Source organism: Oryctolagus cuniculus, chromosome 14, assembly GCF_964237555.1.
Source record: "Oryctolagus cuniculus chromosome 14, mOryCun1.1, whole genome shotgun sequence".
Classification (NCBI taxonomy): Eukaryota; Metazoa; Chordata; class Mammalia; order Lagomorpha; family Leporidae; genus Oryctolagus; species Oryctolagus cuniculus.
The window spans coordinates 84,150,690-84,174,812 of record NC_091445.1 but is presented as its reverse complement, the minus strand read 5'-3'; the positions used below and the strand labels follow the sequence as shown (position 1 = coordinate 84,174,812).

Here is a 24,123-nt window from a genome sequence, read left to right as displayed (position 1 = left end):
TTCCTTTTATTGACACATAATTATACACACACAGTATAATGTGTTTTGATATATGTATATATTGTATAATAAGCTAATTAGGGTAATTAGCATATCTATCACCTCAAAAATATATCACCTTTGTAGTGAGAACCTTAAAAATCTCCCCTCTAGAAATTTTGAAATATGCATTTTGTTAACTATCCTCATCTTTCTGTGCAATGGAATACCAGTACTTGACCCTTTTATATAATTGTACCCATGATACTCCCTGAATGAACCTCTCCCCGTTCCCACTACCTACCCTCCTGCCCCAAGCCTACCCTCAGCTTCTCTCAACTTCTATAAGATCAACTTTTTGGAGTCCACACATGAATGAGATAATTCAGCATTTGCACCTCTGGCTTATATCACCAAATATTAAGTGACAACTGTTCATCCATGTTGTTGCAAATGACAGGTTTTCAACCTTTGCAATGCATGAACAATACTTCATTAAATGTATCTATCATAGTACCTTTATTCATCTGTCTTTAGCAGACTTTTTAGTTTCTTGGATGTATTCCCAATAATGACATTTCTACATAATAGAATGGCTTTTTTGAGTGGCTTTATTTTTAATATTTTTAAGGATGTAAAGCAAGTTTATGCCAACAATTTTCTCTTCTTCTCCTGGAATGGCCAGAATGTGAATGGTTGACCATTTGATGGTGCCACCAAAGTCTCCAAGGCTTTCCTAATGCTATTTAGTTTTTTTCCCCACTAACTGGATTATTCCAAAAAACTATTTCTTCAAAGTCAGAAAATATTGCTTCTGTTTAATTCTCCTATTAAGGATGTCACCCGCATTTTTAGTTTCATATATTGATATTTTAGTTCCAAGAATTCTGATTAGTTCCTTTTTATTATCTCAATCTCATTGCTAAATGTCTTACTAATATTGTGAACTGTCTTCCTAATGTTATTGGGTTTTCTTTACTCTCTTGTATCTCACTGAGTTTCCTTAAAATTCTCTTAAATTTTGTATCTAGTATTTCATCCATTTTTATTTTTTGTGGTTTGAGAATTTTGCTCTTTTACAGGTGTCATGTTACCTTGTTTTTTCATATATCCTATGACTTTGTATTGTTGTTGTTTTTAGTTGTTATTTATTTGAAAGTCAAAAGACACAGTGATTTTTACATCCACTTGCTCATTCCCCAAACGCTCCCACCAGTCATGGCTGAACAGAGTTGAAGCCAGGAGCTGGGAACTTGATCTGGGTTTTGAACATGTGTGACAATGACCAAATACTTGAGCCATCACTGGCTGCTCTCCAGGGTGTGCGTTAATGGGTAGTTGTAATCAGCAGTGGAGCCAGAACTTCAATTACAGCACTCTGACATGATATACCAGCATTCTAAAAGCTGTGACAAATGTTCAACCATGCATTGGTTATAAGGCACCTGATGTGTCATGTGGGGGAGGCTGGATCCAGAGAGGCCTAGAGTAACTTCCTGAAGCCTACCTCGAGTTTAAAGAACTGTCTCTAAGTTTCAAAATCCTAGCAGTCACTGAGGTGGTATAATAGGATTGGCTAAAACCCTTTTGCATCACATCACCCCACCCCTTGCCCACACCGCTCTGTCCCACAGCTATATAAACACTTCCCTCTTACAATAAAGTGAGATCCTGCTTCAACTCGACTCCCCACCACGTCTGATTGTCCCCCGGGTTTGGGGAGGCTGAGTGGCGGGTGGCGCACTTCCCCTCCTCAGCCAAGGCAAGCTGCGGGCAGCCTGCCCAATTCTCTGGCGGTGATGAGGAAGAGTCACCACAGTTGGTGACCCGTGTGAGGAACAAACAGAACGTTCGACTGAGGCCAAGCAGTCTTTCGGGGTAAGTGAAACCCTCAGGCAAGGGTAATGCAACTTCAACCAAGAATGAGCCAGCCCTGAAGACCCTACGGCTTATGCTCAGGTCCAGAGGCTTGGAACTCTCAGATAGCTCAGCGTTTCAGACTTGGGAAACCATCGTCTTCATCGCCCCTTGGGTGCCCAGCACTAACCTCTTTTCCTGGACCACATGGGCAAGGGTTGAGAAAATAGCCATAGATAGAGAGAAACATCTGGGGATTGCCCCTCCCCTGGGGTTCTTCCCTACCTTCTGGGCTCTCAAAGTCTCATTTCACCCAGAAGGCCTGCACCCCTCCCCATAAGGGAACAAGGCAGTAAAGCTTCCTCCTTAGCCTGCAGTGACACTGATAAGGCATTCTCCCGACAACAGGGAGATGACAAGGGCTTTGTGTCCCCAGCCGTGGATCCTGTTCAACCATCCCAAGGGACGGAGAATGACCCACCCCTTAGACCCCGAGAAGGTGGGCTGGATCAGGTGTCTGCCACAGATGGAGAGTACAGGGAGGAGAAAGCCTGGGCTGACTTTAGCAAACAGTGAGCAGCTCTGAGCCCAACAGAGATAGGGGCGGGGGAGGCGAGCGTAAACGCACGCACAGCTCCTCCTCCCCCGGGAAGGACACAAACAAGAGCAGAGGAAACTTCCTCCTCCCTGTGTTCCGCATGGGTTGGTGAGGCGGGGACGAGCAACAATTCCCCTTGTGCAGCTGCAGGGGAGGACCTCAAGTCATGGTGCGACCCGAAATAGGATTGGGCGTGTGCATTGGATCACCCCCTCCTTCTCCTTGGGCAGGAGGGGCTGATTCACAACCACCACCAACTGAAATCCAGGCCTTTCTGGTCCCCATAGAGCCCGGGGGAGCCAGGTCGCAAGCATGGTACCCCTGGGAGGCTAAGGACCTCAAGGAACTCCGCAAGGCGGTTGCTGAGGACGGCCTCAACTCACCATGAGTGCTTACTCTCCTTCAGGACATAACCTATCACCCCTGCGTGCCTAAGGATTGGCTTGACTGTGCAAAGGCTACGCTCAGTGGCCCACAGTTCATTAAATGGGTGGCATATTACAAGGAGGAATGCAGGACTCGGGCCGAAGCTAATAGGCAGGCACAACCGCCAATCCCTATTACGTATCCCATGCTTGCGGGAACCAGGGAAGGTTTCACTACTGGCATTCAACAAGCTGAGGTAGCCGCCCCGTATTGGGACCAGGTTAGGCAAACGGGAATGGTGGCCTGGCAAAAGTTGGACGAGGGACTGACAGAGTCACCCCTGGCAGGAGTTAGACAAAAGCTTGGCGAACCCCTCGCAAACTTCATCAATAGGGTAGAACAAAGTGTTAAATGTAAGCTCCCTGCAGGAAACCTTAGGGAACAGTTTATAAAGCTGATGGTCTGGGAAGGGATAAATGTGGATCACTACACAGTCTGTGCATGGCTGAGGGATGCCTCACTTAGCCGGCGGGTGGCAGCATTGCAGAATGTGGGCACACAACACCACCAGACCAAAAACTTGGCCATGGCCCTTCAGATGCAAACCACTGCCTTGACTGAGGTGCTCACCCAGGCCCTTGCCATAAGGGAAGGGGGAAGTCTGTGAAATCCCCTGGGGCCTGCTTCCATTGTGGACAGCAAGGTCACTTTAAAAAGGATTGTCTGCAACAAAAGGCCCAGCATGGCCTCAAGCCACCATACCTCCAATTACAGAGGGCCTAGTGCTGCCATCTTGTGAACAGCGCACCTACCCAACCCCCCGGCCAGTCCTGCTAGGCCCCGGCATTCACAGTCTTCCCTGTAAATGGGGGACCATGGCCTTTCTCTGTACGCTCTTCCAGTCAACGTGGCCTGCCGCACCCACACAGGCATGGCCAGATATCTCTAGGGAGAGCACTCACTAGGGCTGCTTTTTCTTTTCTCCCCATTTCCAATTCACTGCCCTCCTCACTAGGAGGGGGAAAGGGAAAGCGCCTTTGGCTACTACTGGCCTTACCTAAGGGAACAAGAACCTCAGTCCATTAATCCTTTCCAACCTGATGGGTCTTTGCAGTTAATGGAAACCTAAGCAATGATGATCAGCTCTTTTCTGTGCTGCTGTAGCTAACGTATCTGATGAGAGTTTGCATGTGTCTTGAAGGTTTCACATTTTATTGGATGTGTCTGTCTTTAATGTTTGAGTGATTACCTAACTCTGATCAGATCTACCCCACAGCCTTGGTTAAAATGCTCAGGTTAAATGTACTAATTTTTGGCTAAGCGGTTTGACTCTCTGACAGTTTAAATTCTAAATGGAGTCTTCCAACTTTGGGGCTTCCAGTCAGATCCCTGGAACTCTCAAATGATGAGACTCTAAATTTGTTAAAGTAACCGCTGTTTGAGTCAATTCAAATTATTCAAAGTGTATTAAAATGTTGTAAATGATGTCAGACCTATGTTGTATTCATGTTTTTGCTTTCCAGCTAAGGTGGTCTTATATTCTGTGTATACAAGCCTTCACATGTCCTTGGTATGCTTTAAACTTGTTTCTTTTACAGATCTGTTTTTGCAAAAAATTGTAACATCTCTTTTTAACAGTGTCTACTTAATTGGTTACTCTGCCATTTCTAGAGTTAAGTCCTGTAAGTTCTTTTTGACTCTGTTAAATAGTTCTAAGTTATGTGATGCTTTTGTGTGCTGACTCTTATGTTCAAGGTTTTTTATTTCTGATTTATTCTACAACAAGAGACATAAAATTCATGTTCTGCCAAGGTAATCTATTGTATACACTACTGTCTCTGTTAAGCTCAGATTAATAAAAAAGCATTAAGTCTTAAAAAACTACATTAAATATCATTAGATGTGGTCTAAAGGTATTGAAATCACCAAAATTAAATAAATGGCTGTCATTTCAGAATGTCAAGGAATTCTATTCTGACCAGATACTCTAAGTTCTCTTGGCACCTTTAACAAACTTTCTAAAAATCAAAGTTCTAAATTCTCTAAACTTTTGGTATCTCCAAAAGGGCCCCTGGAGATGTCAAAAGATATATCTCTCGACAATTTGGGACATGCTCAATCAGACTTGCCCCAAATGGTAGAGTTAGAAACATATCAGGGGATTCCAATTCAATCCCATCAAGGGGACATGTACCAATGCCATGTCAATAGTCCAAGTGATCAATTTCTGTTCATAATTTATCACACTGATAGGTCTAAGAGTCAAAGGAATCACATAAACAAGACTAGTGTCTGAAAATACTAACCAATAGATTAAAAAAAGGGAGAGTACGATCCAACATGGGAAGAGGGATACACAACAGACTCCTAGAATGACAGATGTCCTAAATAGCACTTTGGCCTCAGAATCAGCCCTTAAGGCACACGGATCTGGCTGAAAAGCCCATGAGAGTATTTCAGGCATGAAAAGCCAAGACACTCTGGCAAAAAAAAAAAAAAATGACCTAAATGAAAGATCTCTGCAAGTGAGATCCCAATGGAAAGAACAGGTCATCAAAGAAGGAGGTACCTTTCTCTGAAGGGAGGAGAGAACTTCCACTCTGACTATGATCTTGTCTAAATATGATCAGAGTCAGCGAACTCAAAAGGCCTCCATAGCCTTGGCAACTCATGACAAGAGCCTAGGTTGATTACTGATGCCATAAACAAGAGTGTCAATTGTTAAGTCAACAACAGGAGTCACTGTGTACTTACTCCTTATGTAGGATCTCTGTCCTTAATGTGCTGTGCATTGTGATTTAATGTTATAACTAGTACTCAAACAGTATTTTTCACTTTATGTTCTGTGTGGGTGCTAACTGTTGAAACCTTTACTTAATATATACTAAATCGATCTTCTGTATATAAAGAGAATTGAAAATGAATCCTGATGTGAATGGAATGGGAGAGGGAGCGGGAGATGGGAGGGTTGCGGGTGGAGGGATGTTATTGGGGGGGAGGGAAAGCCATTGTAATCCATAAGCTGTACTTTAGAAATTTATATTCATTAAATAAAAGTTAAAAAAAAGATATATTTCTCATATTACAAAGATAATAACCAATCGGGATGTTTAGATTAAATGTGCTGCCAAGATGTAAAATGATTCAACACTCTACTAAAATTCCTCACAACCCACAAGGACAGGCTATTGTGAAAAGAAACCATCAATGCCTCAAGAACAAGTTATTAAAACAAAAAGGGGAGCGGCTACCCCCCATCTACAGTTACATAAGGCCTTGTTTACCATCAATATTTTAAATTTTTCAAAAGGATCAAAGGAGTCAAGGTTCCAAAAACATTGGGGGCATTTAACCCCTAAACCACAGATTTTCATTAGATGGAGAGACCCTCTCACCCAACTCTGGAGAGGGCCTGACCCACTGATTCAGCTGGGAAGAGGATTTGTCTGTGTGTTCCCCATAGGGGAGTTGACTCCAATTTGGATACTGGCCAAAAATATCAGGCCTATGCCTGATACAAGTGACAACCCACCCAGAGAGCCATATACCCCTGAGGGAGATCCCCTTGTCTTTCCTCTTCCAGAAATGGACGAAAATCCAGAGGCAGGTGATGATGTGGACACTACTCTTCGCTTTGATCCTGACAATAAGTGCCCAGCCCAGTGATGGGGGATCCGAAGACCCAAACGCAATCATCAAAACACTCCAGGAAGACCTGGAAAATAAACTAAGAGAACTCCAAGAAAGCCCCTTTTGGATGGGCCTTAATGGACTCCTGCCCAACCTCCTCCCTCTTCTTGGACCGCTTCTTGCCCTACTTTTAATCCTTGCTATTGGCCCATGCATAATGAATAGGGTTATACAGTTTATACAACAGTGCATAGAGGCAATAAGGGTGAGACAGGTTGAGGTTCACTACCAGAGGCCAGTAGCCACAAAGGGCTATGATCTCCTGAACTGGAGAAGCGCCCCCGGTGCTCTCCACATTACCAATGACGGGTAAGATTCCGGATGGACCGGAACAACCTAAGACAGGCGGTGGAGAAGGCTCACCACACTCCCATAATTACAAGTCATGGGACACCCCAAGACTGGTAAAGTGCTCAGCGTCCTGTACCAACCCAAGACAGGGCTCATGGCCAAGCTGCCTGGGTTACCAATGATGGGTAAGGACAAGGATGGCTGGGCGCAACCTAAGACAGGAATCACGTGTTAAAACAAAAAGGGGGAGCTGTGGGAGAGGCTGGATCCAGAGAGGCCTAGAGTAACTTCCTGAAGCCTACCTCGAGTTTAAAGACCTGTCTCTAAGTTTCAAAATCCTAGCAATCACTGAGGTGGTATAATAGGATTGGCTAAAACCCTTTTGCATCACATCACCCCACCCCTTGCCCACACTGCTCTGTACCACAGCTTTATAAACACTTCCCTCTTACAATAAAGTGAGATCCTGCTCCAACTCGACTCCCCACCGCGTCTGATTGTCCCCCCAGGTTTGGGGAGGCTGAGTGGCATGTGGCACACATCCCCTCCTCAGCCAAGGCAAGTGCGGGCAGCCTGCCTAATTCTCCAGTGGTGACGAGGAGAGTCACTGCAGTGTCAATTGTTTCCATCAGTTATACACAGTGGCTTTCATAGTAAAAGACTTCATGCTGGCAGTGTGACCTAACACATGCTCATTGGCTTTTATTTTCAGGTAGGTATGGCATCCTCATCTATAATCATTGATGGTGATTTCTGGAGGTATTTCAAGTGGCTTAGGCTGTAACACTGGTAGAATCACATAATCAGTTGGGATGCTGCACCCTTAAGTTGGGCAGGTACACCAGAAGCTCTGTGTGCAAGTTGGCTATAGGTATGGCATCCTGTTAGTTTCTGTGGGCTGTATACTGATCTCCTTGGGGAAATCTGCTCAAATGCTTCCTTTGGCTGAGGGTGGGTGTACAAGGCTGAGAATTTGTTTTCAGGGCCCAAGTGGGCCAAACTTCTTAGAATCAGCTGTTCAACTGCATATTGGGTTCACAGAAGCATGGGCAGGGCTTCCCAGCTGCTTCTCAGGGACCACAGAAAGGTACATGGTAGTTTGCAATTTGGTAAATGGGGTAGCCAGCTGCTTCCCTAGAGCCCTGTGGGCCAAGCCTCTCAGGACTGGCTTTCCTCTTGCTTTTCAGTGCTGATGGTGCATGGCTAAGGGCACATGGCTGCTTTTGGAGTAGCTTGATTCTACGTAGGGCTGCTCAGTTTTTTCTGGGGGCCTTTACAGACTGAGATGCTAAAGGTGTTCCACTAACATTCTTCATGGAGTTTTAGGAAGGTAAGCAGGCCCTCCTTGCTGGCTTACAGGGCTAGGTATGTGGAACAGCTGAGCGATCAGTTTGGCTCTTTGAGGCTTGTAGGGGAGCTTGTAGCATATGCTAGGTTCTTGATCCTGGAAAATGCAGCAGTGTTGTAACTTAGCAGTTCCACAAACCGGGCTCGGGGCTTGCAAAGTCCCTAGGGGTCCTCAAACAGCAGGAAAAAAAAAAAGCCTCAGTATCTATACCTTGAATAGGGATGGCTAGGGACTTTTTGCTTACCTTTTTGTCACCAAGGAAAGCCCCTTTTGGTTCAATTTGAAGTCCTGGCTATACTTGATTTTAGCTTCCTATTAATCTGCATCCTGGAAAACAGCAGGTGATGCCTCAAGTATTTGGATCACTCTCACACATATGGGATACCAATACTGAGTTCTCAGTACTGGCTTTGACCTGGTCCTCTTGGCCATTCTGGGTATTCGGGAAATGAACCAGCATATTGGAACTCTCTCTGTCCATTTGTATGTGTCCCTCTAATCTGATCTTCAGAGAACAACAGATTCTGTGTGTTTAGTTCCCTTCTTTGTGAGGCCATTGTTTGTTTCCTTGGTCTACAAGGCCTAGTCCTGTGCTCACTCACCTATGTTTACTCCCCAGATGAGATGTTACTCCATACTGTGCTGCACAAGGTTGAGTGAGGGGGTGTTGGAAGTAGTTCCTTGACTGCCTGGCTAATGCAGTTCCAGAGGCTCAGTCTGTGGGTACTGGCGTGGAGGCAGGAGCTGTGGGGCTCCATAGCTCTTCCCCATACTGAGTTTCACCATTGTTAGCCTGGTACTGTCCCTAATACTAACACTTAAACTTACTCCTCTCACCCTCTCCCAAGTGGGAGGTGTCTCCAAGCTTTGCTGCTTGGAGTTGGAGGAGGCATGATTCATGAAAATCTTTCCTTTCTGTGCATTTAGTGTATCTTCTCTTGGTAACACACTAAAACTAAGAACTACGGTCTCTCACCTAGCTTCCCTAGCTCTTGCAAGGGTAGATTGGTACAAAAATAGTCATTGAAATTGGTATCTCTGTGGGAATACAGTTGGTGGAGCATCTTACTCAGTAGCCAACTTTCTCTACCTCCAATTTACCTTTATAATTCAAAAACAGTTCAGCCTGAAAAAAGTTGAGTAATATAATTACACATTAATAGAGTATGTTCATTATAGTATCCATTCCCTATTCAGTACTTTTATGAATTTCTAAAAATCTCTTAGAAACATGAGAATAGAAAAAAATCTAATCTGATAAAGAGTATGTGCTAAAAAATGTAAAGATTATTTACAAGAAACTTTAGAAATATTTCCTGGCTGAATATTTGGGCCTAGAGAAGTTCTAGCTACACTGGTCATTCCAGATTCCTGCTAATGTGTACCCTGGAAAGTGGTGGGTGACGCCTCAAGTATTCAAGTTCTTTCTACCCTTGTGGAAGACCTGGATTGAGTTTCCAGCTCCTAGCTTTGGCCTGGTTCAGCCCAGGCCATTGCAGGTTTCGAGAAGAAAACCAGTGTATTAGAACTCTCCCTATCTTCTCTCTTTCTCTCTCTGTCTTCAAATAAAGAAAGTAAATACATAAGTTTTAAAGTATGTTCATGGAAGACAAAAATAAATCAAAAAAACTATTACTTTTTTCAGTATTTTATTAAAGCTGTCAAAACGCAGTAAAAACAATGAAATGGCATATAAATATTGGAGTAGGGATCAGATTCTCATTATTGAAAATCATTTTGCTTATCTATCTAGAGGCTTCAAGAACCACAACAAATTCTTAAAATATGAAAAGAAATCAATAAATTTTAGCTACAATATCAGATTTTAAAAATGATATGTCTTATATCACAATCCAAAAATATAGTAGAAAATATACCAAGTACAACTGCAAAAATAAAATAGAAAATTTCTATTACAAGTACATAATAAGAAAATATACCAATTTTTAAAGATGTATGTATTAGAAAGGAAGTGTGAGAGAGTAAGAAACAAGGAAAGGAATCTTCCAGCTACTGTTTACTACCCGAATGCATACCCTGGGTGGGACTGGGTCAGGCCAAAGCCCAGAACCAGGAACTCCACCAAGGACTCCCTTGTGTTTGACAGGGGCACAAGTGTTTGAGTCTTCATCTGCTGCCTTCTCGTGTGCATGAGCAGGAAGCTTATCAGGAGCAGAGTAGCCCGGACTTGAACCAGGCTCTTCTATGGGCACCCCAAGCAGCAGCTTAACCTGCTGTGCCACAACTCCCACTGCAAGCCCACTAAAATGAATATACTTGACCAAAAGAAAAGATGGCAAATAAACTGAAAAAAAAAATGCTCACAAACGAGTGTTAACATAATTTTCATAACGGAAATGTATGTAAATTGAGCCAAAATAAAATGTTACTTGCCTCTATGCATGTATGATATGTGGCTAAAATTATATATATTTAAATGATGCTATCAAGAGCAGGTGAGAATATAAAGCTGTTAGAGTTCTCATTCACTACTTGTGAAATGCAAAATGGTATGGTTATGCTGGAAAATTCTTAAGTAGTTTTTTATAAAGTTAAAAATATTCTCACCATATGGTCCAGCATTCTACCTGTTAGTTGTTTATCCAAGAGAAGTGAAAAGAGAGATTGACACAAAGCCTTTGAATAAGTGCTTGTAACAGCTTTGTTTATGATAACAAAAAATTAAAAACAAAACAAATGTTCTTCAATAGGCAAATAGATAAAGAAATCATGGTTTGCCCATTAGGGAACACTAGTAATCCCTAAAAAGGAACAAGTTTTCCTTATTAGAACATGCATTTATCTTAAAAGTCCCATGTTAAGTAAAAGAAGTCAGCCACAAAGTATGAATCTATTGCTATGATATATTGGAAAAGGCAAACTACAGGGACAGAAATAAAATTAGTGATTGCCAAGAGCTAATGTTAGGAGACTAGGTTAATTTCAAAGAAAAAAAGAAACGTCAAGGTGTTTTCTTAGTCCAGTTGTACTGCTATACTCATAAATAATAACAGATATTTTATGCATTTATTTCTTACAGTTCTGGGACCATAAAATCTCAGATCACTGCATTAGCAGCTTAAGAATCTGGTGAGGGTCTACCTCCCAGAGACACTCCTGCCTTCCTGTATCATCACTGACGGAAGAGAAAGTCAGCACTCTGGGGCCCCTTTTGGAAGGGTATTAATTGCATCAGCCTGAGTGTTGCCCTCATGACCTAATTATCTACCAAAGGTGCCATCTCCTTACACCATAATCTTGGGTGTTAGGCTATCAACATGGATTCTATGGGAACACAAATATTTACACCACAGAAGCAATGGGAATATGACTAATCCATTGTCAATGCTCGCTAAAAATACATCATAAACATATTTTTAAATTGTATTTAAAGTATACAAATTTCATGTATTTCATAGATACAGATTTAGAAACATAGTGATTCTTCCCAAGGTAATTTCCCTCTTGCCCATGCTCCCACCCTTCCTAATCCTCTCTCTCCTATTCTCACTCATACTTTTTACAAAGGTCTATTTTTAGTTTACTTTATACTCAGAAGCTTAACACTCCTCTAAGTAAAGAATTCAACAAATAGTATGAAGGAAAAAAAAACTTTCTCAACAATCCAGAAAAGGGCTGTAAACAATCATTCAAATTTTAAAATGTAATTTTCACTCCTATACATTACATTTTTGGTACTCCATTAGTTACCACAGATCACAGAAAACATACGGTATTCGTCTTTTTAGGACTGACTTATGTCACTAAGTATAATTGTTTCCAGTTGCATACTTTTTGTTGAAAAAGACAGAATTTCTTTTTTTTTTACTGCTGACTAGCAGTCCATAATGTATATATGCCATAATTTTTATATAAATTCATCAGTTAATGGACATCCGTATTGATTCCATATCTTATCTATTGTGAGTTGAGCTATAATGAACATGGGGATATAGATAACACTTTTTTTTAACTTTTATTTAATGAATATAAATTTCCAAAGTACAGCTTATGGATTACAATGGCTTTGTCCCCCCCCATAACGTCCCTCCCACCCGCAATCCTCTCCTTTCCCGCTCCCTCTCCCCTTCCATTCACATCAAGATTCATTTTTGATTTTCTTTATATACAAAAGATCAGTTTAGCATACATTAAGTAAAGATTTCAACAGTTTGCTCCCACACAGAAACATAAAGTGAAAAATACTGTTTGAGTACTCGTTATAGCATTAAATCTCAATGTACAGCACACTAAGAACAGAGATCCTACATGAGGAGTAAGTGCACAGTGACTCCTGTTGTTGACTTAACAAATTGACACTCTTGTTTATGGCATCAGTAATCACCCTAGGCTCTTGTCATGAGCTGCCATTTTAATACTGACTTCAATTCCCTTGGGTAAAATACCAGAAATGGGATTGCTGAGTCATATGGTAGATCAATTTTCAGATTTCTGAGATATCTCCATACTGTCTTCCACAATGGTTGCACCAGTTTGCATTCCCACCAAGGGTGAATGAGAGTAACTATTTCTCCACATCCTCACCAGCATTTATTGTTTGTTGATTTCTGTATGACAGCCATTGTAACTGGGATGAGGTGAAACCTTACCGTGGTTTTGATTTGCATATCTCTGATGGCTAGTGATCCTGAGCATTTTTTCATGTGTCTTTTGGCTACTTGAATTTCCTCTTTTAAAAAGTGCCTGTTCAAGTCCTTTGCCCATTTCTTAACTGGATTGTTTGTTTTGATGTTGAGTTTCTTGAATTCTTTATAGATTCTGGATATTAATTCTTTATCAATTTCATGGGTTGCAAATATTTGCTCCCATTCTGTTGGTTGCCTCTTCTCTTTGCTGACTGTTTTTCAGTGCAGAAGCTTCTCAATTCCATATAATCCCATTTGTCAATTTTAGCTTTGAGTGCCTGTGCTTCTGGGATCTTTTCCAAAGCATCTTTGCCTATGTCAATGTCTTGCAGTTTCCCCAATGCTTTCTAGTAAATTAAAGGCATTGGGTTGTAGATTTAGATCTTTGATCACTTAGAGTGGATTTTTGTATAAGATATAACGTAGGGGTCTTATTTCATACTTTAGCATGCAGAGACCCAATTTTCCCTAGCACCATTTGTTGATGACAATGTCCTTTCTCCAGGGATTGATTTTATCTCCTTTGTCAAAGATTAGTTGGTTGTAGATGTGTGGATTGACTTCTGAAGTTTCTATTCTAACATATTCTTTTCTATGTATGTAATAGAACTTTTAAAAATTGAACTACTGATGTACTAAAATTCATGACAGTGACCTTTGATGAGAAGGGTGAAGAAAATCCTCCTGTGAAGAGAAATGGGGAAATTCAACTTTATGCCTAGTACTTTATTTATTTAAGCAAAACAGAAAAATGTCCACAGGCTAGTAGATCAGGTTAACCCCAGATGGAACTGGTAGAGGATATGTGAAGTTATCTTTCAACATTAATTTACACAGTCACAGCTGGTAGTGACTGTGGGACCTGTGGCTGTGACAGGGATCACAATACGCCAAATCATAAAATGTGTGTCCTCACTTTTAGAAGACTGAGAATAACCAAACTGATTTCTTGCTGGGAATGCTACATCTTGCAGCAGCCAGTCCTGATGTTGACCTACTACAGGCACTTTATTTAGAATGCTGTAATTCCCAACAGAAAAGAAATCATAAGAGAAACTTCTCCCCTAGGTCTGCTAGGAACTTTGTTGTCAGATGCCTTCAAATACTCTCTTATACAGATGAAATTAAAAGAAAATTATTTTTTCCTATTACTTAGATCTCATGTTAAAATGTAATTATTTCATTCTTGCATTTTTTCATCATCCAAATAATTTTGGAAACATTACTGTAACTGCTTGTATATAAATTCAAAAGTTAAATATATCTAGCCACATATTATATTTTTTTAAGATTTATTTATTTGAAAGGAAAAGTTATAGAGAGGCAGAGGCCGAGAGAGAGAGAGAGAGAGAGGTCTTCCATCCACTGGTTCACTCTCCAGATGGCTGTAATGGCCAGAGTTGTGCTGATCTGAAACCAGGGGCCAGGCACTTTTTCTAGGTCTCCCATGTAGGTGCAGGGGCCTAAGCACTTGGACCATCTTCTACTGCTTTTCCCGGCCATAGCATAGAGCTAGATTGGAGGTGGAGCAGCCACAACTCGAATTGGCACCTAAATGGGATGTCAGCACTTCAGGTGGTGGCTTTACCACTATGCCACAGCGCTGACCCCAAACCACCTATTATAAAGAAATTAGGGGATGTGCTCTATTTTTTCAAATCAAAATCAATATGTGGAATGTTTTGCTTCCCCAAATAATATAGATTGCAGTTGCCATATTTGTGTCATGTGTTTTCTTTTCATGTCAGAGATAATATGAATTTCACACAAAAATTATATGAAAGTACTAAGTCTCTTGGATGACTTTGACAACTGTTGAGTAGATCTGGGATGGATATAGTTTAGGGAATGGACAGAGTTCCTGTATTTTATAATGTTGACTATGTTTAGGTATTCATATTATAAATTGGCTCTTTGAAAGAGAGTGCTATATGATTTTCAGAGTATACAAACCTCCATTGAGGACAGTCATTTCTCTTGATTCTTACCAAGGGAGACCCATGAAGCCCAAGCCAAGATTTTTTTTTAATTTCACCTGAATCCAAAATGAATATTACTCATCAATAACAAGTACTACAGAAAAATATTAATATTGTACCTGTACAATTTCTGGTACTTTACTGATGAACACATTATTATATTTTTGTAAAATGATGTAAATAAATGATTTTTATTGAAAGAGTTTTGGATTTATGTCAAATACATTTTGAATACTTAAGAAAATTACGACTTCATTTTAATAGTGTCACCTATTTTAACAGTTTTTGGTAAGACAATAGTAAATCAACAAAAATAAGCAAAGTATTTATATTCGTAGCCTTTATAAAGGAATATATATTAAAATAATCCAAAACATAATTTCAAAATATAAACACACATATACATACATAGAATCATTCCAAAACACAGCTCTATACATAATGTTATTAAAATCAGTCATCTCACTAGTGAGAAGACATTTCCTTTGGATCTTGACTTTTCACAATGGCTACTTGAAAAGCATCCTACTGCAGAGAATATAATGAGTTCCTGCATAACAGTTACACAAGATTCCTATTTACAGAGTTAAAGGCAAGCAAAGAAAAATGAACTTTGTGACAAATATTATAGTTCTTAATAGATTTTTCCCAAAAGCATGGGGTAGGGTTGGAGAAACTTAAGCCACAGCTCATAGTACAATAGAGCCTTCCTTCTACTCTTAACAGATAATTAGCCTAAAAAGCTTGCCATCTCAGGCTATAACAGGAGCACAGAATAGACTTGCTGTAAAAAAACGCAGTTATCCATTATGAAAACTGTGCCTTAAAAATGAGATATACTTTCATCTGTACCCATCTGAATTAAATTACACCAATGAAGTCATTAATAAACAGAACTGGTCAGGACCAAACTCAAATAAAACTTACAACTATTTACTAGAACTTAACTTCTCAAGAATCAATAGAATTATTTACATAGTAACTCTTTGTAAATCTGATGTCTTTATACTTTGTAATTCCAGATGAAGACTTTCAATCATGTATAAAAATTTGTTATAGTGGAATTTCTGCATAACAAATAAATATAAAAAACTTTAAAAGAATTTTTCTCATTATGCTGTCTTTACACAAGTTTTCATTTTATATTAAGACAGTTAGATGCAAAAGTAACAGAATTTGAAAATCAAGAAAGACAGACAACTGAATGGATAAGAGTCTAAACAAATGTACTAGAATGTGAATGGTATACTCATCAGTCTGTCCTAATTTCTTTCTTTCTTTCTTTCTTTCTTTCTTTCTTTCTTTCTTTCTTTCTTTCTTTCGACAGGCAGACTGGACAGTGAGAGAGAGAGACAGAGAGAAAGGTCTTCCTTTGCCGTTGGTTCACCCTCCAATGGCCGCCGCGGCCAGCGCACTGCGACCGGTGCACCGCGCTGATCCGATGGCAGGAGCCAGGAGCCAGGTGCTTTTTCTGGTCTCCCATGGGGTGCAGGGCCCAAGCACCTGGGCCATCCTCCACTGCACTCCCTGGCCACAACAGAGAGCTGGCCTGGAAGAGGGGCAACCGGGACAGAATCTGGTGCCCCGACCGGGACTAGAACCCTGTGTGCCGGCACCGCTAGGCAGAGGATTAGCCTAGTGAGCCGTGGTGCTGGCCCAGTCTGTCCTAATTTCTAAAGTGATTCCAAGACCCCCAGTCGATGCTTGAAACCACAGATAGTACCAAACTTTATGAATACTCAGTTTTTTTCACATATGTAAGCATTATAGTAAAGTCTGATTAGAAATTAGGCACAGTAATACAATAATCAATTGTAAAATAAAAGTTATAAAAATAAACTCTGAGAAAGTTGCCAGCATCAGTAATATTGCACTTTGGAACCATTCTTAAATAAAACAAAGGTCACATGAACACAAGCAGCACTATGCAATCACAGGAGATCTGATCATGATGATGCCTAAGTGGCTAATAGGTAAAGTGTACACTGTGCATATATTGAATAAGGGGAGAATTCATATCCCAGGTAGGTTGAAGCAAAATAATGTGAGACTTCATCATAATTTTCAAAATAGTGTGCCATTCAAAACACAGATTATTCTAGATTTTTTCCATTTAATATTTTTAGACCACTTTTCTCCTCAAGAAACTGAAATCACACAATGTGAAACCTCAAATAGGAGTAGGGGTGGGGGTATAGACAGGAAGGCTATATTTTTTATAAAAGCAAAATAACAATGGAAATGTTGATCTAACAAGTTTAAATAAAATTGTGCTACATTGAGGATAAAATTCAAGGGTAATTCAGAAAATTTGTGGAAGGGGCAGCTTTTCAGCCAAATGGTAAAGATGCTGGTTTTGAGACATATGTCTCACAGCACATTACCTCGGTTCATTTCTCAGCTCCAATTACTGATTCCAGCTACCTGCTCATGCAGACCCTAGAAGGCAAAAGTAATGGCTCAAGTAATTGGGTTCCTATATCAGCTTTAAAGGTAATGAGAATTAATAGAAAATGCATATGCTTAGGTGTTTAGAAGACTAATGTATAATCTGTGTTGTGTTGCAAATTGAGTAATCCTGGTAAACTTCATGTTTCATGTTGACTTTGTTTCCTAAATATTTAAAATGTTGTTTATTTTTAACTGAATTGTACATGTTTATGGAGTACAGCTTCATGTTTTGATCCATGTATGCATTATGTAATATCCAATCAGGGTAAACATATGTATCTCCTCTAATAATCAGCAGTTCTCTATAGTCTAAATGCTCAAAATCTTTCTTTCAGAGAAATGTATAGTACAATGCTATTATCTATAGTCATCCTACCATGCAATAGAACATTAGAATGTCTTATTCATATCTAAGACTTAGTACCATAATCAAACTTTCCCCATTACTCACTTACCTCCACTCTCCCAAGCCTCTGGTAACCATCATTATACTCACAAACCAGGTCAAATGTTTCAGATTCCATGTATGGCTGAGATTTTGCAATCTTATCTTTCTGTTCTTGGTTTATTTTACATGATGACCTACAGATCCACCCACATTACTGAAAATGACAAGATTTCATCCTTTCATGGCAAATAGTATTCCATTGTGTGTGTGTGTATATATATGTGTGTGTGTGTGTGTGTGTATATATATATATCAATCACACTTTCCTTTCCATTTATCAATTCATGGACACTTAGGTTGATTGCACTATTCTTTGCTGTTGTGAATAGTGCTACAATAAACCAGGAAATGCAGGTGGGTCTTCAACAGAATGATTTTCTTACCCAGCAGTGGATTTGCTAGACCATATGGTAGTTCTATTTTCAGTTTTTTGAGGAGCCTCCATACTGTTTTCCACAGTGCCTCTATTACTTGGTATTCCCACCAACAGTTTGGAAGGCAATGGTTCCCTTTCCTCCACATCCTTGCCAAACGTGTTAAATGTTGTCTTTTTGAAGATAACCTAATGGAGCAAGGTGATGTCTGTTCTGGATTTTGATTTGCATTTACCTGATGAATGGTGCTGAGTATTTCCTCATGTTATCTATGAATCATTTGTTTTACTTTCAAAAATGACTGTTTAGAAGTACTGCCCACTTTTTTTTAATTATTACAATTTTTTGCTATTGAGTTAATTCCTTGTGTATTCTGGATATTAATATTTTTGAGACCTATACTTTGTAATATTTTCTCCCATTCTATAAGGTGTCTCATCACTCTGTTAATTATTTCCTTTCCTATGCAGAATGTTCTATTGTTATGAAATCTTGTTTTTCTATTTTTGGCTGTGCTTCTGAGAGCTGATCCAAAAAATCCCTGCCCATTCCATTGTATTTTAGTGTTGTCCCTCTATTTTTTACTAGAACTTTCAAAGTTTCAAGTCTTACCTTTCAGCCTTTGATTCATTTTTGGCTGTTTTTTTTTTTTTTTTGGTACTTGAACATAGATAAGTGTCTAGTTCGAATCTTCTGCATGTAAATATCTATTTTTCCCAGCATTATTTATGCCTATTCTTAGCAAATATTAAAAAGGTCAGTTGGATGCAAACATGAGGATTCCTTCTAGAATATTGTATTCTATTCCATTGGTATATGTGTCTGTGTTTGTGTTAATAACATGCTCTTAGAAATTGCCGCAGCTTTGTGATTATTTTAAACTCATGATTTGGCTTTTTGTTCAGTATTGCTTTGGTTGTCTGTGGTCTTTTATAGTCCCATACAAATGTCAGCAGTATTTCTTTGAAAAATGCCATTGGTATGTTGATAGGGATTACAGTGAATCTGTAAACTGATTTGGGTAGGGTGGGCATTTTAAGGATACTGACTATTACAATCCTTGAGCACAATATGTCTCCATTTCTTTGTGTCCTATCCAGTTCCTTTCACCAATGTTTTTAGGGCTCATTGCAGAGATTTCTCATTGTTTTGATTAAATATATTCCTGGGCACTGTTTCTTTTTGTAACCATTGTAAGGAGGATTATTTTCTTTCATTTCAAATAATTCACTTTTGTTGTATAACAACAATACTGATTTGTTTATATTTACTTTGTATGTTGAGACTTTGCTGAATTCATTTATGTGTTCAAATGTGTGTGTGTGTGAGAGACGAAGAGAATCTTTGAGGTTTTCTATAGATAAGACCATGTCCCCTGCAAAAATGACAACTCAACCTCCTCTTTTTAATTTGAATGTCCTTTATTTTTTGTCTTACTTTTTTTGTCATTTGTCTTACTTTTTTTGTCATTGATTTTTTCTTTATCTAGATGATCTGCCCATTTCTGAAAGTGGATGTTAACATTCCCTACTATCATTGTATTAGGACCTCTCTCTCTCTCTTTAATTCTATTAACATTTGCTTTATATATCTCAACAGTACAAGCGTTCAAGTCTTACTTCCTCATGCTGAATTAAGTTCTTTATAATTAAATAACATCCTTACCTCTTTTGACTGATTTTTATTGAAACTGTATTTTATCTAAGTATAGCTAAGTATGGCTATTTTATCTAAGTATGTGTTATATGTATGTGGAATATGTTATTGCATTTATCCACTTTTATTTTTGTGTATTCTTAGAGGTGAAGTTATTTTCTTGTAAGAACAATTTACTTTGGTCTTGGATTCCTTTTAACCTACTATTTTTAAGTTGAAGATTTTAATACATTTATATTTACCATAATAATTGATAGGTCAGGACTTACTATGATTTTTATACTTGTTTTCTAGCTTTATTGCATTCCCTTTCTCTCTCACAATCTTCATTTATGGTTGAGTGATTTTCTCTCATGTGATTTTATTTCTTAGTTACCTTAGTTTTTGCTTCAAGGTTATCAAGAGATCTACTAGAAACATCATGTAGTTATAAAAAGTGATTTTCAGGGCTGGCACTGTGGCACAGCAGGTTAAACCCCCAGCTTGTGGCACCAGCTTCTCATATGGGTGCTGGTTCGAGTCCTGGCTGCTCTACTTCTGATCCAGCTCTTTGCTAATGTGCCTGGGAAAGCAGCAGAAGATGGCCCAAGTCCTTGGGCCCCTGTACTCAAGTGAGAGATATGGAAGAAGTTCTTGGTTCCTGACTTTAGATCAGCTCAGCTCAGCTCTGGCTGTCGCAGCCATTTAGGAAGTGAACCAGTGGATGGAAGGACACCCCCCCCAATCTCTATCCCTCTAACTCTCTATTTCAGATAAATAAAATAAATCTTTAAAAAAGTGATTTTCAAATGATAACAAACATTGGTCATAAAAATTGAAAAGAATTTAAAAATAAGTGAGAATACTGATTGAACTGTATACTTTAACTTCATTCATTCCGCATTTTGAATTTTTGATATCTCATTTTCTATCTGTCCATATTACTTATCTCTTAAAATATGAATATAGTTAATATTTTAATCATTTTAGTCCTCATTCTAAAGGTGTGAATTATTTATATGCCATATTTACAATATAAGAACATTCTTCATTTGTGTAGTTAATCTTTTTTTAAAAGACTTATTTGAAAGGTATAGTTACAGGGAGGAGAAGCAGAGAGAAATCTTCCATCTGATGGTTCACTCCCCAAATGGCTGCAATGGCTAGGGCTGGGCCAGGTTGAAACCAGGAGATTCCTCTGGGTCTCCCATCTGAGTACAGTGGCCCAAGAACTTGGGCCATTTCTTGGACCATCTTCTGCTGCTTCCCCATGTCATTAGCAGGGAGCTGGATTGGAAGTGGAGCAGCTGGGACTCAAACTGACACCCATATGGGATGCTGGCACTGCAAATGGTAGCTTAACCTGCTGTGCCACAGTACCAGTCCCATATATAGTTATTCTTACCAATGAATTGTCCACATTTTGACATTCTCTTCTTACTCATTAGTAGCTCTCTTTCTTTTAAAGAACTGTTTAGTGTTTTTTCTAAGATATTTCTGGTGTTGATAAATTTTCTCATGCTTTGTCTAATAATGACTTTATTCTTATATCTAAAGGATAGCTTCTCTGGGTATAATATCTTTTTAAAAATTTATTTACCTATTTATTTGAAAGGAGAGAGGGGGGGGGATTTATTGATGGATTGAGAGAAATCTACCACCACTGGTTCACTCCCCAAATGGTCCCAACAGCTAGGGTTGGGTCAGGCTGAAACCAGGAGCATGAAATTTCATCCTGGTCTCCCACATGGGTGACAGGGGTCCAAGTACTTAGCCATCTGCTGCTGTCTTCCAAGACATATTAGCGGCAAGATGGATCAAAAGTGGAGTAGTCAGGTCTCCAACCAGCATTCCAAAATGGATGACAGGGTCACTTAACCCACTTTACCACAGTGCTAGTTCCTGAGTATGATATTGTAGGTTGACACAGTTTTTGTTTTTCCCTTCTTTCAGTACTCTAAAACTCTCAAGCCAATCTCCTTTCCTGTAAGATTCTTCTGAGAATTATGTCATCAGGTGAGTTGGGAGCCCTTTATGTGTGGTTTGTTTCTTTCACCTTGCAGCTTTGAGAATGACCACTTTATCTTTAATCTTGGAGAGTTTGATTATCTTTTGTGGTATGAAATCTGGTGATCTTTCACCTTCCTTTACTTGGATAATTGCATCTTTGTTTGGAATTTTTCTTGTACCATCTCTTTGAATAAGTTTTCTACTGTTTTGGCATTTTCAAATCCCTCCTAAACCTAAATAACTTGAATATTTGCCCTTTTAATACCATCCAATATTTCCCTGTACCTTCTTCATTTCTCTTGAGTCTTTATTTTTCTCTTTCAACTATGAATTTTCCCAATACTTGTTTTGGCCTCATTGATATTTCTTTTCGATATCTTCTGTTGCACTTTTAATTTTACTTAGTATACTCACTTCAAGGATTTTTGTTTGGGTTTTTGAAATTATTTTCATCCCCCTGTTAAGACTGTCTATTAAAGTCTTAGACCACTTCTCTTTGTTTTTTGAAAACCATTGCATTTTCTTAATACAGCTACTTTGAACTCTTCATCCAAGTATTTACAAATGTTAGTTGTTTTCTGCTTTATTTCCAGTTTCTTATTTTTTCATTAGGTAAAATGAGTAGTTTTAAGACTTTATTTATTTATTTGAGAGGTAGAATTACAGACAGAGTGAGAGACAGAGATAAAGAGCTTCCATCTGCTAGTTCACTCCCCAAATGGCTACAATGGCCAGAGCTGGGCCAGACCAAAGCCAGGAGCTTCACCTGGGTCTCCCATGTAGATGCAGGGGCCCAAGCACTGGAACATCTTCCACTGCTTTCCCAGGCACATTAAAAGAATTAGATTGGAAGTGGAGCAGCTGGGACTTTAACCAGTGCTGGTATGGCATGTTGGTCTCCCAGGAGGAGGCCTAACTGGCTATGCCACAATGCTGGCCCCTAAAAAGGGCAATCTTTAGGTACTGGTCTGAGAGCAAGGGTTGTGAGGCCCTGTCCAGTACTGGTTTTATCATGCTGGACACGCTATGGCATTTCAGGCAACAGGTCTTGTCATCATGGCCTCTCCCCTCACAAGTACCTTGTGAGAATCTGTCTCCATGTTTTCCTGTTTATATCTGGTAAAAGGTGAGATAGGGAACTCCTTCCTTCTTCCTTCAATTCATGTTTTGTTATTATACTAAAATCAGGAGCTGTGGTCTCTCATCTGGTTCCCTTAGCACTTGTAAAGGTGACTTGGTACATAAATAGCCTTTCAAATTGGTGTCTGTGGAGACACAAGCACCATAGAATAGTAGCCACAATTTTGCTCTCCTTCCTTCTCCTATTGATTTTATATTTAAAATACAAATGAAGATATTTAACTTATATTCATGGTTATCAAACATGAGCAACATCAAAATCATCTGGACATGGTTAAAACACAAATTTTTTGTCTGCACCCCAAGAGTCAGATTCAATAGGAATCTATAGTTTTCATTATATTTTTTAATTTAAAAAGCAGAGAGTGATGGGCGGAAGGGAAGAAGACAGACAAGACAGAGATTCCATCTGCTGTCTCACTCTTCAGGTGTTTGCACGACCCAGGAGCTGAAGCTGGAAGCCAGAAGCAAGGGAACCCAATCCAGGACTCCCATGTCAACATCAGAGACTCAGTCACTTCAGCCATCAACACTGCCTTCCAGGTCTGAATTGACAGAAAGCTGGAGTCAGGAGCCAGAGACTTGCATGAGCCACCTACTCCAATTGGGGCATCTTAACCATGAGGCCAAACATTCACACCTAAAATTTGCATTTCTAAAATTCCAGATTCTGCTGCTGCTTATCCAAAGACTGCCACTTTCTTTTGAAATAATGAAATTTTAAGTATAATCCCAAAATATAAATATCCAATGAATGGTTGCTTTTGTCACTGTTTTTTTCTGTTTATAAAAATAATATATGACTTGGAAGTATAAAAATATGTAAAAATAAATTAACTCATAATTCTGCTTTGAGACTTTAACAAGGATGATTTGGCTTCTTATTTATTTCTTAATTTTTCTATTTCTATAAAGTTAACAAAGTTCATGTATTTCATATATACAGATTTAGAAGCCTGGTAATCCTTCCCACTTTATCCTCCCACCCAGGTTCCTACCCTCTCTCCTCCTTCCTTTGCTTTTTTATTTATTTATTTATTTATTTTTTGACAGGCAGAGTAGACAGTGAGAGAGAGAGACAGAGAGAAAGGTCCTCCTTTGCCATTGGTTCACCCTCCAATGGCCACCGTGGCCGGTGCGCTGCAGCCGGCGCACCACACTGATCCGATGGCAGGAGCCAGGTACTTCTCCTGGTCTCCCATGGGGTGCAGGGCCCAAGCACTTGGGCCATCCTCCACTGAACTCCATGGCCACAGCAGAGAGCTGGCCTGGAAGAGGGGCAACTGGGACAGAATCCAGCGCCCCAACCGG

The 24,123-nt window shown here is 39.6% G+C and overlaps 1 long non-coding RNA gene across 1 annotated transcript; it reads left to right on the top strand.

Moving 5' to 3' along the window:
• The first annotated feature begins 1,696 nt into the window (after nt 1-1,696).
• On the top strand, nt 1,697-23,626 carry LOC138845207 (uncharacterized). The gene is made up of 3 exons (XR_011382062.1): nt 1,697-1,857; nt 21,616-21,678; nt 23,241-23,626. It is a non-coding gene; the product is annotated as an uncharacterized lncRNA (long non-coding RNA).
• The last annotated feature ends 497 nt before the right edge of the window (nt 23,627-24,123 follow it).